Source organism: Sylvia atricapilla, chromosome 3, assembly GCF_009819655.1.
Source record: "Sylvia atricapilla isolate bSylAtr1 chromosome 3, bSylAtr1.pri, whole genome shotgun sequence".
Classification (NCBI taxonomy): domain Eukaryota; kingdom Metazoa; phylum Chordata; class Aves; order Passeriformes; family Sylviidae; genus Sylvia; species Sylvia atricapilla.
Genome location: NC_089142.1, coordinates 1,108,224 through 1,119,391, shown reverse-complemented (window position 1 = coordinate 1,119,391; position 11,168 = coordinate 1,108,224). Strand labels below are relative to the sequence as shown.

The window sequence follows — 11,168 nt, the reverse complement described above, 5'->3', positions numbered from 1 at the left end:
GTCACTGCCTCTGGCTCTGCTTGGCCAGGGCTGGGCTGGGCACAGTTTGGGCCCATTCCCATTTGTCCCACAGGTCCCCAGCTGAGCAGCTCCAGAGCACAGAACCTGGCTGGGATCAACCTTCTCAGCCCTCTGTGTGTGTGACAGGCCAGCCTTGGTTCCCAGTGCTGCCTCCCTCAGCACCTGCCACCGACACTGGTTTCCCTGGATGTTGTGGTTTGGGGCTCCCTGCCCTCTCTGCTGTCCCTGCAGACAGTGAAGCCCCTCCTGGAGCAGAGACCCTGAATGGAGCAGAGCCTCTGCTGCCACAGCCCATCTCCCAGACCCTTGCCCAGTGTTTTGCCCCTCAGCAGGGTCAGCACAAAAGAAACAGGCACCACCTTAAGGAATAGGTGTCATTTACTATAGTGCCAAACTGGCAAGAATCACAAAAGGATGAGCTCAGCAATGCACATAATCATTACTACAAAGATTGCAGACAGTGATTAGGAAAGATACATCACCAGTTACCCCAAGACTTGAGCATCCTCCAGATCAGCTGTGGAGCCCCTGGCACAAGGCCCCTGGACTGGACAGCCCCTCTCAGGAACTGGGAATTTCTGTGGTGTGTCCACCTGCAGGCAACGTGACTTCTGCCTTCATGATGAGAGCGTCCTGTTCTTATATTGTTCAATAAACACGGTGACATCACTTCTAGTGCTGGAATATCTGTTTTCATTCTCCTCTTGGGTTCCTCCCAAAGCCTGGCCAGGGCTCAAGGGGGACCAAGGGAGTTGATTTTTGATCCTACACACCCAAACAAGGCCAGACATTGAATTTCATGGTCTTATCTGATTTCTAAATATGGAGAGGAACATACATGTTTCACTAAGGCGCACATTCATAGATCATATGATGCTTTGTTAATAAGCAGACACATTTATAATATGGCTAATAATATTTCCCTAATAAGTAGGTACATATAACATTTATTTGAAAAGTTCATCTACCTAATGTTCAGGCCTCCGGCACGGCCTGTTGTTCAGGCCGTAGTAATTCACAATGTGCCATCCCCCTGTCCCCTGCCTGTCTGCAGCACACAGAGCTCAGGTCACCCCCAGCTCCTGACAGGGCTGAGGGCTGGAGGGAAGGGCAGCAGCCCCAGGCACCTGAGCAGGAGTGGCTGCCCTGGACACAGACACAGCACCTCCCAGACAGGGAGTGAAAGCACTGCCTGAGCCCCAGGGCAGTCCTGTCACTGTTTTCCTGAGCCCAGGGGAACAACAGCTCCTGCTGGGAGAACGGCCTCAGTTGATGCAGGAGGCTGCAATCAGGGAGAGAAGGAAGGATGGTGCCCATAAGCCAAGCAGCCCAGCTTGCAGCCAGCATGGAGCTGGCCTCAGGTCCCACTGCCCTTTCTCTAGGCAGGACACCTCCTTGCTGCAGGAAAACTGCCTTTGGAGCACTGTCCCTTCTTGTCCCACAGCAGCTGACCCAAGGGGTGCTTGGAGTGCTGCCTTGGCCCTGGCCCTGGCCCTTGGGCTCAGGCTTGGCCACGAGGCTGATCACCCCAAGGAGGGGGTTTGGTTTGGCTCCAGGACAAAGCAGAGGGGAATGGCAAGAAGGCAAGAGAATTCTGGCTGCGTCATGAAGTGAGGAGGTTGCTGAGCGATGGCTGCCATAATAAGCTTATTTCACCAAATTTGGCAATAATTGGATACAATTTTGTTGCAAGGGACCCTAATTAATGGGAGACTGGACAGAGCAAACAAAACATCTCAACCAGTGTGGCTACCATGTCGTTCTCCAATTTATTGTTTCCGGAGAGCGAGTTATATAGAATCAGAGTACAGTTTACAGTGACAGGGCATACAAAGAATGCAAGTAAGCCTTATTTATCTTAGTCTTTGGGTGGCTAAATTGTCAGTGCTACAATAATACATTTAGAAACCCACTATTCCCTGGAACACCTTAAGTGAATTCCGAGTAAATTTTTAATGTGCCATACCTAGAGGCCTGCAGACCCCGCAGGCCACAGAGGCCCACAGACCCTGCAGGCCAAAGGGCCCAGTCTGGAATTGCTCATCTCCCAGTTAATCATGTCCTCGCTCTCCGCAACACAATTGTCTTCATTGGGCTTGAGAGTGTCATCTTTAGAACTGCATTTTGTGGAGAGCCTGGGACAAAATTCTCCTAAACTGCACAGCTCTTGTGGTTCTTCCTTCCCATGGATGTGGCCTAACGCCTGTCCAGCTCAGACAGTACTTCCTGCTTGGTGATTCTCTGCCACGCCTCAGGAATTTCTCCTTTGTCCTGAAATTTCCCATTGTACAAAGCTTCCAGCTGTGTCCTGAAATGAGAAACAAACCATTTCCAGTACACCTGCATGGATGAATCAGGAAGAATGTTCCAAGTGGAAAAAGGAGGTCCAGCATGACGGTATGTCTTGTACGGGATCAATTCACTGTCACCAACTTTGAATAAGCCATCACTTGCAACAAGACTGGAACAAATATCAATGACCAGGTGGTCCGTCTCATTCCACTTGGCTCCCACAAAAGCTCGTAGGCGATGGAAGATGAGCTGATGGTCTCCATCATGCCCCTGCATGGTGTTTGTGCAGACAGCCCCACAAAAGGGACACTGTTCCCAGCACCCCACAAACTGCTCTGCCAGGATGGTGTGAGGCTGTGTTGAAAATGAGCTCATGTCAGCACCAGCAAATTCTTTCTGGAGCCTGTCCCTGAGGTCATCCACAGCTTCTGCCATGGCACTGCTCAGGAACTCAATGTCTGTGACCTCCTGGTGCTCGATGCCCTTCAGGTCACTTCTGGGCAAGCTGATCACCTCTGTCAGCTGCCTGCAAAATTCATCCAACCAAAGAGAGACTTTGCTTCTCTATCTTTTCTGTCTTTGACAATTTGGGTTGATAAAGAAACAGCTGACAGGATGTTTCCATAGAGAAGACTAAGAGAGGAACCCAAAACTTCTCCAGCCTTCTGTTCCCATCTAAACAATGACTCTTCACTCGTGTCTCAATGTACCACTGAAAAAACTCTTTGGAAACTTAAGGTACTGCTTGAAATACTCAAATTTTCTTGTTCTGCCAGGTATCTCAGGATGCAAACTTCCAGATTGGCTCTGCTGCCCCTGAAATCTGGGAATCTGCCCTGCATGTCCTCAGCAATGTCTTTAGCCGTCCTCTCATAGACTGCCTGGCGAAGAGCTGCTTCAATCTTGTCACAAAGGAAAACAGCAAAAGTTGTGATTGAAGTAGCTCCTTGGCAGGAAATCTGGAAACATTTGAAGAAATCATCTCTCTTGCTGTTCAGGTACACGACTGGGTCATTTGCCTTTAGAAATGCTTTGTGCATGGCTTTAAACCTCTGTGCTGCCATTTTGCACAGATACAGAGTCAAATCTATGTTGTATTCTTTATTAAAAGTACATTTTGCATCACAAGGGACAGATTTCACACCTTCCTGTACTTCATTGAATATTTCATGGATAAAATTTTGACTATAATCACGTTTCTCCCGTTCTTTCTTATCAATATTTGTCTTCACACTCGTTATGATCTTCCCTGTGATATGCTGCAAGCTGATCACATCAGCATCGCAAATCTTCTTGGGGATGACACCAAAATGCTTCTTTTTCATTGCATGCTTCTCTAAGTCGAAATAAATGGTCTGCCTTTGGGATATGACCTGATCCGTTCATGGAAACCTGGCTCCTTAAAGTGCTCTAGAAGGACATCTTCAATTTCCGCATCAATATCCACATGTTCCTGAGGATATTCTGGAGTACCACGGGAGACTTCAGCAATCCACTTGTTCCAGACAACAGTAAAGTTGTCTCTCAGTTCGCTCTCACTGAGACTCTTCCCTTTCAAACTCACAGCCAGCTCCCTACTCCTTCTCAGGAGTTCATCTTCATATTGCAACTTCCTTGCATCCAGTTTCCTCTGCTCCTTCTGTAGCTCAATAAGTTTCTCACATTTCTTTTTCATTTCATGAAGAAGAGTCTCTTTCAGCTCTTTCAGCTTCAGCTCTGTGCTTGATTTCCACTGCACCAATATCTCATAGTCTTGATCTTCCCTGAAATACTTTTCCATTTCTTTCTCAATGGCATCACTTGTCTTTTGTATCTGCCCTTCAAGGTGTTTCCTGGTGACATTCTGCAAGTCCCCATTCCGAATTTTGTTGTCCAGTCTCATCTGGATATCTAAGACGTGACTCCTCAGCTTCCAAGTCCACTGACTAAAGGCACTTTCCAGCTTCCTGTAGGCAGCAATCTCCAGGGAATTCTTGAAGCTAAAAACAAAGTTTTCATTCAGCAAAGCATTCCAGAGGTCACCAATCCGATCTTTCAGGCTCGAGAGCCTCAAAATGCTGTGCTGCGACTGCTTCTGGGCAGTCTGGAGGATTTTGCTCTTGAGTTGCTGGACGTTCTGGCTGTAGGTGGGGTTGGGTGGTGCCATTGGGGGGTTTCCTTCCCACAGGTGAGCAAAGTAGTGAATGTGGGTCTTCACATCAAAGCCAATGACATCGCTGAAAGAGGAGATGTCACAGAATTCCTGCTGAGCAGCTACCACAGTCATTTCATCCAGCTTTTCCTGCAAACGCCTTCGTCCTTCCATGTTCTGCTCATTGGCAGTTGCTTCTCCCACGTTTTGGTGGACAAAGAGGCAGCTTGGGGAAAGATTGACTTTCTTCATCCTCAGGAAAGCCTGCACAGCAATCTGGAGAACATCTTGCATTTCTGATGGATTTTCTCCAAAGACATTGATCACAGTCATGTTGCCAACACCAATGACAAAGGTGGCCAGCTCATTGTCATGGTTCAGGGACTGTTTATTGGCCACCTCGATGGCACGAAGTCCCTCTGTGTCAACCACCAGCACAAAGTCAAAACCCAGGTCTTGCTGCAGCTCCTGGCCCACTGGGATCAGCTGCATAAAGGCTCCGCGGGTGCATCTCCCCGCGCTGACGTTGAACTGCAGACCAAACATGGCATTCAGCAGGGTGGACTTGCCCGTGCTCTGGATGCCCAGCACCGAGAGCACAAACACTCGTTTGTCCCCCAGCCTCTCAATTAAGCTGTCAAAGATTGCTCCCACCCAGCGCAAGGGCAAGTAAGAAGCGTCCCCATCCATCAGCTCCACGGGATACCCTGAAACCATCAGTTCTGCTGCAATTTCTGGCAGTTTGAAAAAGCTCTCATTCCTAGGGTTCACTAGTTCCAAAGCTTCATAGATCTGTCCTACCTCTCTCAGAAGGTGCTCCAGGCCAATGGATGAATCATTGAGTTCATCAGAGATGGAGTCCAGCTCATTCAGCAACTCAGCATTCACATTGTTTTTTTCCTGGCTTTTCTTTCCTGTCCGGATTTCAGACCATAACTTGTGATAGCCTCTCCTCAGTTCTTCAAGGCGACCACTGGACAGCTCGTCCATAAAGACCTTCATCCACTGAAGGAAGTATTTCTTGGTATCTGCTGGCTGGGTCTGGAGAAAGACAAGGAATGATTTCATCAATGGGTTGAGAGGGAAAGCTTGATCAAGTTGCTTCCTTCTTATTGATTTCTTGTCATATTCAATTTGGCTGCGATGATGCTCAATGCTCTTGTCTCCCTTCTCCTGCAAGCGAGTGAGTTCTTTGTCCTTTTTGCACCACTGGTACCACAGTTTTCCTTGAAGTGGCAGCAGCTGGGATTTGATCTCAGACAGCTTCTCTTTCTTCAGAAGGTCCACCAGCTCCTTGGCCTTTGCTTTGGCTGTCACACACGAGGGTTGATCTACATCCACTACGAATCCGTGCTGCCGAGCTTTGTCCACGCAGGTGTCCAAGCTAAAACAATGATTAGATCCTTCAAGAAGATCCCTGATAATGTTGGTCAGCTGGTCCATCAGTTCTGCTTCATTTCTGTTCTTCATCCCTATTTTTATTTTGTTACTTGGTTTGCCAGATGCAACATTCTCTTTTTCTGTGAGAAGACAAACCAAAGGTCTTTGTGACTGCAACAGGCCTTGGAGAAGCTCTTTCCCCCTGCTGTCCATGTGCTCGGAATCAGAGACGAGAGCCACGTTGACAGCAGATATCTCCTGCAGGAACTGCAGCTGTGCTCTGTGATCCCTGGCGTCTCCATGCAGGTTACAGAAAGCCACGCAGCACTCAAAGGTGTCATCGGGGCTCCCACGGGGGCAGTACCAGGCGATCTCCACCACCCCTTCCATCAGCAAACGCTCTCTGGTGCTGCCCCTGCAGTGGCGGTGGAAGAAAGTGTCGTGTTTGCGTCTGCTCAGCAGAGCGTTCAGGAGCTGAGACTTGGAAGAGGAGGCCGAGCTGCCAATGCGGATGAAGGACACGATGGGTGTCTGGGCCTGAAAGATGAGTTTGTTGTTGTAACTCTTTGCTCTCGAAAGATTTCCTGACTTCCCCGCCTCTTTCCAGCTCCTTTGGATTTGGCTGAGGGCGTAGAGCGGGAACTCGATGTGTGAATTGCACGGGTTGGGCACCAGCAGAGGCAGCGCCAGTTGGCAGAAGGCCAGCTTGGTTGCAAGGGTCTGTCTCAGAAAATCATCAGCACAATGGAAAATGGCCATCTGCAGGTCCATGGGATGCACATGGCCATCCCTGCTTGCACATTCAGGGGCTGCTCCCTTCGTATCATCAAAAAAATTTTCAAATGAATCTGATGGCTCATCCTCTTGCTCTGTGGTTTCTGGCACAGGGGCAAGTCTTGGGTTGCTCTCATCCCAGCATGTCAGGTACCGCACCTGGTAATCCACGGTTAACAGCTTTTGCAAGAAGTATAATGGCAGTTCTGTGTCCTGGCTGGGCTGGCTGTCCCACAGTGATGTCTTGCAGATGGTGTGGAAATTCCCATCCCCATTTTTCTTGGGTAGTGACCTTTCCAGTCCAAGGCGCTTGAGCAACTGGAGGAATTCCTGGTTTGCAGTGGCTTCATTTGCTCTGGATTGGCTGCTGTCTGACTTGGATTGGGACTGACTGGGGGGCTCAGTGGTTGAAAAAGTGTCTTCCAGGTCTCTGATTACGATCTGCGTCCTCTGTTCATCCCATTTCTCATCCAAGCGCCCACTGATCAAGGAACGCAAGTCCCGTTCCAGCCTCTCCCAGTCTGTGCCTCCACTGTGCTTTTGGAGAAGATTCTTTATCCGTGAAGACCACAAGCCTTTCATGTGATCTTCCATGAAATCTAAACGCTCCCTCTTCTGCTCAAGGGACAGCTCTTGACTTTCGGGTGTCACAGTCAGACCCGTCAGCAGGAGGGAGGCCTCAGCTCTGTTGGCATCTTGCTCCTTCAGGTTCACGTACTCCTCATGTGCCGCTTCCATTTCCTTGGCCATGTACTGAATTTCTGGGTGTCCAAGGAGGTGCTGGAAAGTGCTGCTTTCCACCTGGTACCCTGTGCTGGTGGCAATCAAGAGCACCAACAGTTCCATGTCCTTCTGAGCCCGTTCCTGGAGAGACTGGAGTAAGGAATAAATGGCCAGGCTGCTGCTCTGGGTGGCTTCTATCTTTGCTTTATGAACAGCAGAAGCAGAGCTTCCTGGTGCATAGGTGACAGCATGGATGTGCTCCTTCATTTGCTGCAGTGTTTTGATGAGCTCTCCAAGCTCAGAGACTTTGGGAGACTCGGGAAGTGCATGCTCAGTCTTGGAGATCCACTGCATAATGGAGGAAGCCTCAGGGAAGTCCTTGACAGAGTAGATATGAGGATCCAGGAGGCTTCTCAACATTACCTTGATAGAGCTGGTGTTTTCTGGAGGTGACTCCTGGCAGCTGCGCACAGTGTTCACCAGGAAGTCCTGCAGGGCTTTGTCTGACAGGCACACATTGATCCACACACTGGGGTTCCTGGTTTTTGCATTCAGATCATCTTTTACTTTCATCAGCATGAGCAGCTTTCTTTCATCCACCGTCACCTCCCAGGCCTTCACAATCCCTAATAAATATCTGGCCTCTTGCACTGCAATTTCTATTTCCTCTCCAAAACTGGTGCCAATGCTCTGATTGGTCAGCTCTTTGTATGCAGCCATGAGGGCTGTGCTCATCTGACCCACGGACTTAAAATCCCCGCTGTGATTGCACAGGATGATGTCCCACACAGGGATCAGCTCAAAGCCGCGGTCGATAATGCACCACATTGTGTTATTAGACACGAGCCCTGTTCTCCACAGAGGAAGGGAAACTGTGTCTGGTGGGCACCCTCTGTACACGACGGAGAGCTGAACTGCTGTATGGGAACTGTCTCTGGCTCGCCCCAGGACAGAAGCCTTTACGCTGAATATGGAATCATCCAGGCCCCATGCAGCACTTGCCAGGAAGCCACCATAGCTCTTCCTGACAAGGCTGTTCAGTGCTTCACACGTTTGTTTCTTCATCTCTTCCCTCTGCTCATCTCGGAATCCTTCAGTTGACGCCTTCCACCAGAATATCCCCCCAAAGTGGAGGGGACCCTGGTTTACGTGGGACCCAAACCTGCTGAAGAACCTCTCACACCTATCCAGCAGGAGGGCCTTGTCTTCCTGAGTGAAGCTCAAAAGCTGCTCCATGTCTTGCAGCTCCTGCAGAGCCGCATCCGAGAGGAGAAGCTGATGCCTTTGGAAGTGGCAGGAGGCCAGAGGGATGTACTGGTACATGGTGCTGCAAAAGTAGCTCTGCTCAGAGTGGGACTGGTGGGTGTCCTGTGACTGTGAGGAACTGCTGTGATCTACACCCGCTCCCAGGCTAATCCCCAAGAATGCAGCCTTGGCAGAAACACTCATGCTGAACCCCAGCTGCTCCATGGACTTGGTGAAAGTGGATTCTGCTGCAGAGGACGAGAACTCCTTCCTCTCAAGCAGCGATCCTTGCTCTGGACCAGTGAGCTGGAATCCCTCAGGAACCCTTAGGAGCTGCTCTCGCTTTGCCAGCACATCTTCAGCTCTGCTGGTTCTGTAGATGCCCTGCAGGGCCAGTCCCCCTGACGCCCGCCTCAGCACCTCCGTGTCAGGGATGTTCTCCCTCCTGACTGCTGACAGCTCCTGCTGCTCCAGCTGCTTCTGGGTGCTCTCCAGCATATCTGCCAAGGGTTTCTCTGGTGGTGGCCAGAACTCTTTGGGAATCTCCATGGCTTGCCACAGAGTCTCTGCTTTCTGCCTCACTGCATCCTGGCTGTGGCTTTGGCTTTTGAGCATTTCTGTCAGATCCTTCAGGGCTTGTTTGGCCACTTCTTGTCTTTGCTTTATCTTTTCCAAGTGCTCCTTTTGCAGCTCTTTAGAGTTTGTTCTGTCAACTAGTAGTTTCAGGACTTTCTGGAGTGCCTTTTTCTCCAAGGGGTGCCGTACCACACACTCCAACCTGAGGTAGTCTTCATATTCCAGATGTTGCAGTGCTTCTCTGCACTTGATTCCCAGGATCTGTGACACTTTGGGCAGCCAGTATCCAGCATCCAATCCTTCCTTCTGAAATGCCTCTGCCAGGAGCTGTGCCTTTTCCTCCCTCTCCTGTGAAGCCATGTCTGTGGAGGAAGAAAAGAGACTTTCCCTAAGGTGCTGGCAGAGGCCCCAGCCTCCTGGCAGAGGCTCTGCAGCAGCTGCAGCCCTGGGGATTGCTCCCAGCTGGCTGCTGGAGCCCAGCCTGGGATGGCACAAGAGCCAGTCTCTCCTTCCCAGCACACTGGATGTGCCTGTTGCTTTCCTGTTCAGGATCAACGCTGAAGCTGAGTGTGTATCCCAGAGACAGCACAGACACAGAAACACACAGAACTACACAGACACACACTGGCACAGAGACAGACTCAGCCACACAGCCCTGGACAAGGTGCTGCCTTCACCACTGCTCACATCCTCCCAACAGAACTCCCCAGATCACAAGTGCAGACAGCCAGGGGCATTCCTGGCTCCCTGGAGCACTGTGCCCACTCTCCCTGTGCCCATCCAACAGCCCTGCCTGCATCCTGCACCCTCTGCCCAGCCCCACGCCTGCCCTGCTCGCTGCCTGGCCCAGCCTGCTGCTCCCAGCACCCGCAGGCAGCGCTCACACGCTCCCCCCAGGGGCACCCCACACTCCCCAGACACACTCCCCCCACGCCCGGCACGGCCACAAGGCTCTGAGCTCTGCTCCTGCTCCAGCTGCCACAGCAGCCCCTCCCTCGCCCCACTCACGCCTCTTGCCAGGAGCTGCTTCCTGGCACACTCAGGGGGCCCAGCCCAGTGCAGGGGCAAAATCCACCTTGTCCCTGCCCACAGCTGCACCTGGGGCATCCTGGTGGAGACACTGGAGACTTTGGGAGCCCACCTGGAGAGGTGTCCTCTGTGATCTGCTGCTTGTTACCACAGAGGGTCTCATCAGCCAAGTGCCCATTGGTGACCACACAGCCTCCATGGAGCCACGGAGCTTAAAATCTCTGGTGACAAGAGGAAAAGCACCAGCAAAGCTTCAACCCCGGCCTGGAGGGGAGCAGAGTTCAGGCTGCTCAGGGGTGAGTTACACAGGGCCCCTGGGAAATGGCTCTGGAAGGTGCTGGTGTCCCATCTTGGGGATGGTTCTTATCCCAGAGCCAGGCTGGTTTTGGTATTGATTTGTGTCTGGAGTTGTCACTGTTCCCCCTGAGACTCAGGAACATCATGATGGATGAAGGGTGTCCCAGGATTCTGGTGGGTTTGGGGGCCAGGGGCTACTCTTCCTTCTAGCAGGGGTGACCAACACAGGGGCCATGTCACACACTGGGTCTGACCTGAGATCCTGCTGCCCTAGGGGTTTTTCCTTTCTTTCTCCTCCTGGTATTTTCTTGCCTCAGCACTGTGAGCAGGGTTTGCTGGATTTCTTCCCTGCTCCTCTGCTGCTTGGGAGCCCAGAGCCAGTGCGTGCTGTGCTGAGACATGGGAGCAGCCCCGGCCCCACCAGGCCTGACCTCAGGCCCAGCAATCGCCGGTGAGCTGTTGTTATAAATAACTATGTAGTGATAGGCTTTCACTACTATGTACTTGTGTAAATTATTTTGATTGAGTAGTGTTTGTAATCTCTTTTTAACTGCTTTTGATATAGTATCAAAGTTGTCAGTCTTTTATGGTCAATACCTAGACCCTGTGTAGATTGTATATTTTAGTGTCATAAATACAAATTCAACTTTAAACTTCTGCAAAATAATAAAATAGAGGACATGTACTGCATATTATAACA

The 11,168-nt window shown here is 50.8% G+C and overlaps 1 pseudogene; it reads right to left on the bottom strand.

The window, feature by feature from the left end:
* Positions 1-381: 381 nt before the first annotated feature.
* On the bottom strand, positions 382-9,502 carry LOC136358657 (interferon-induced very large GTPase 1-like; annotated as a pseudogene).
* Positions 9,503-11,168: the final 1,666 nt, after the last annotated feature.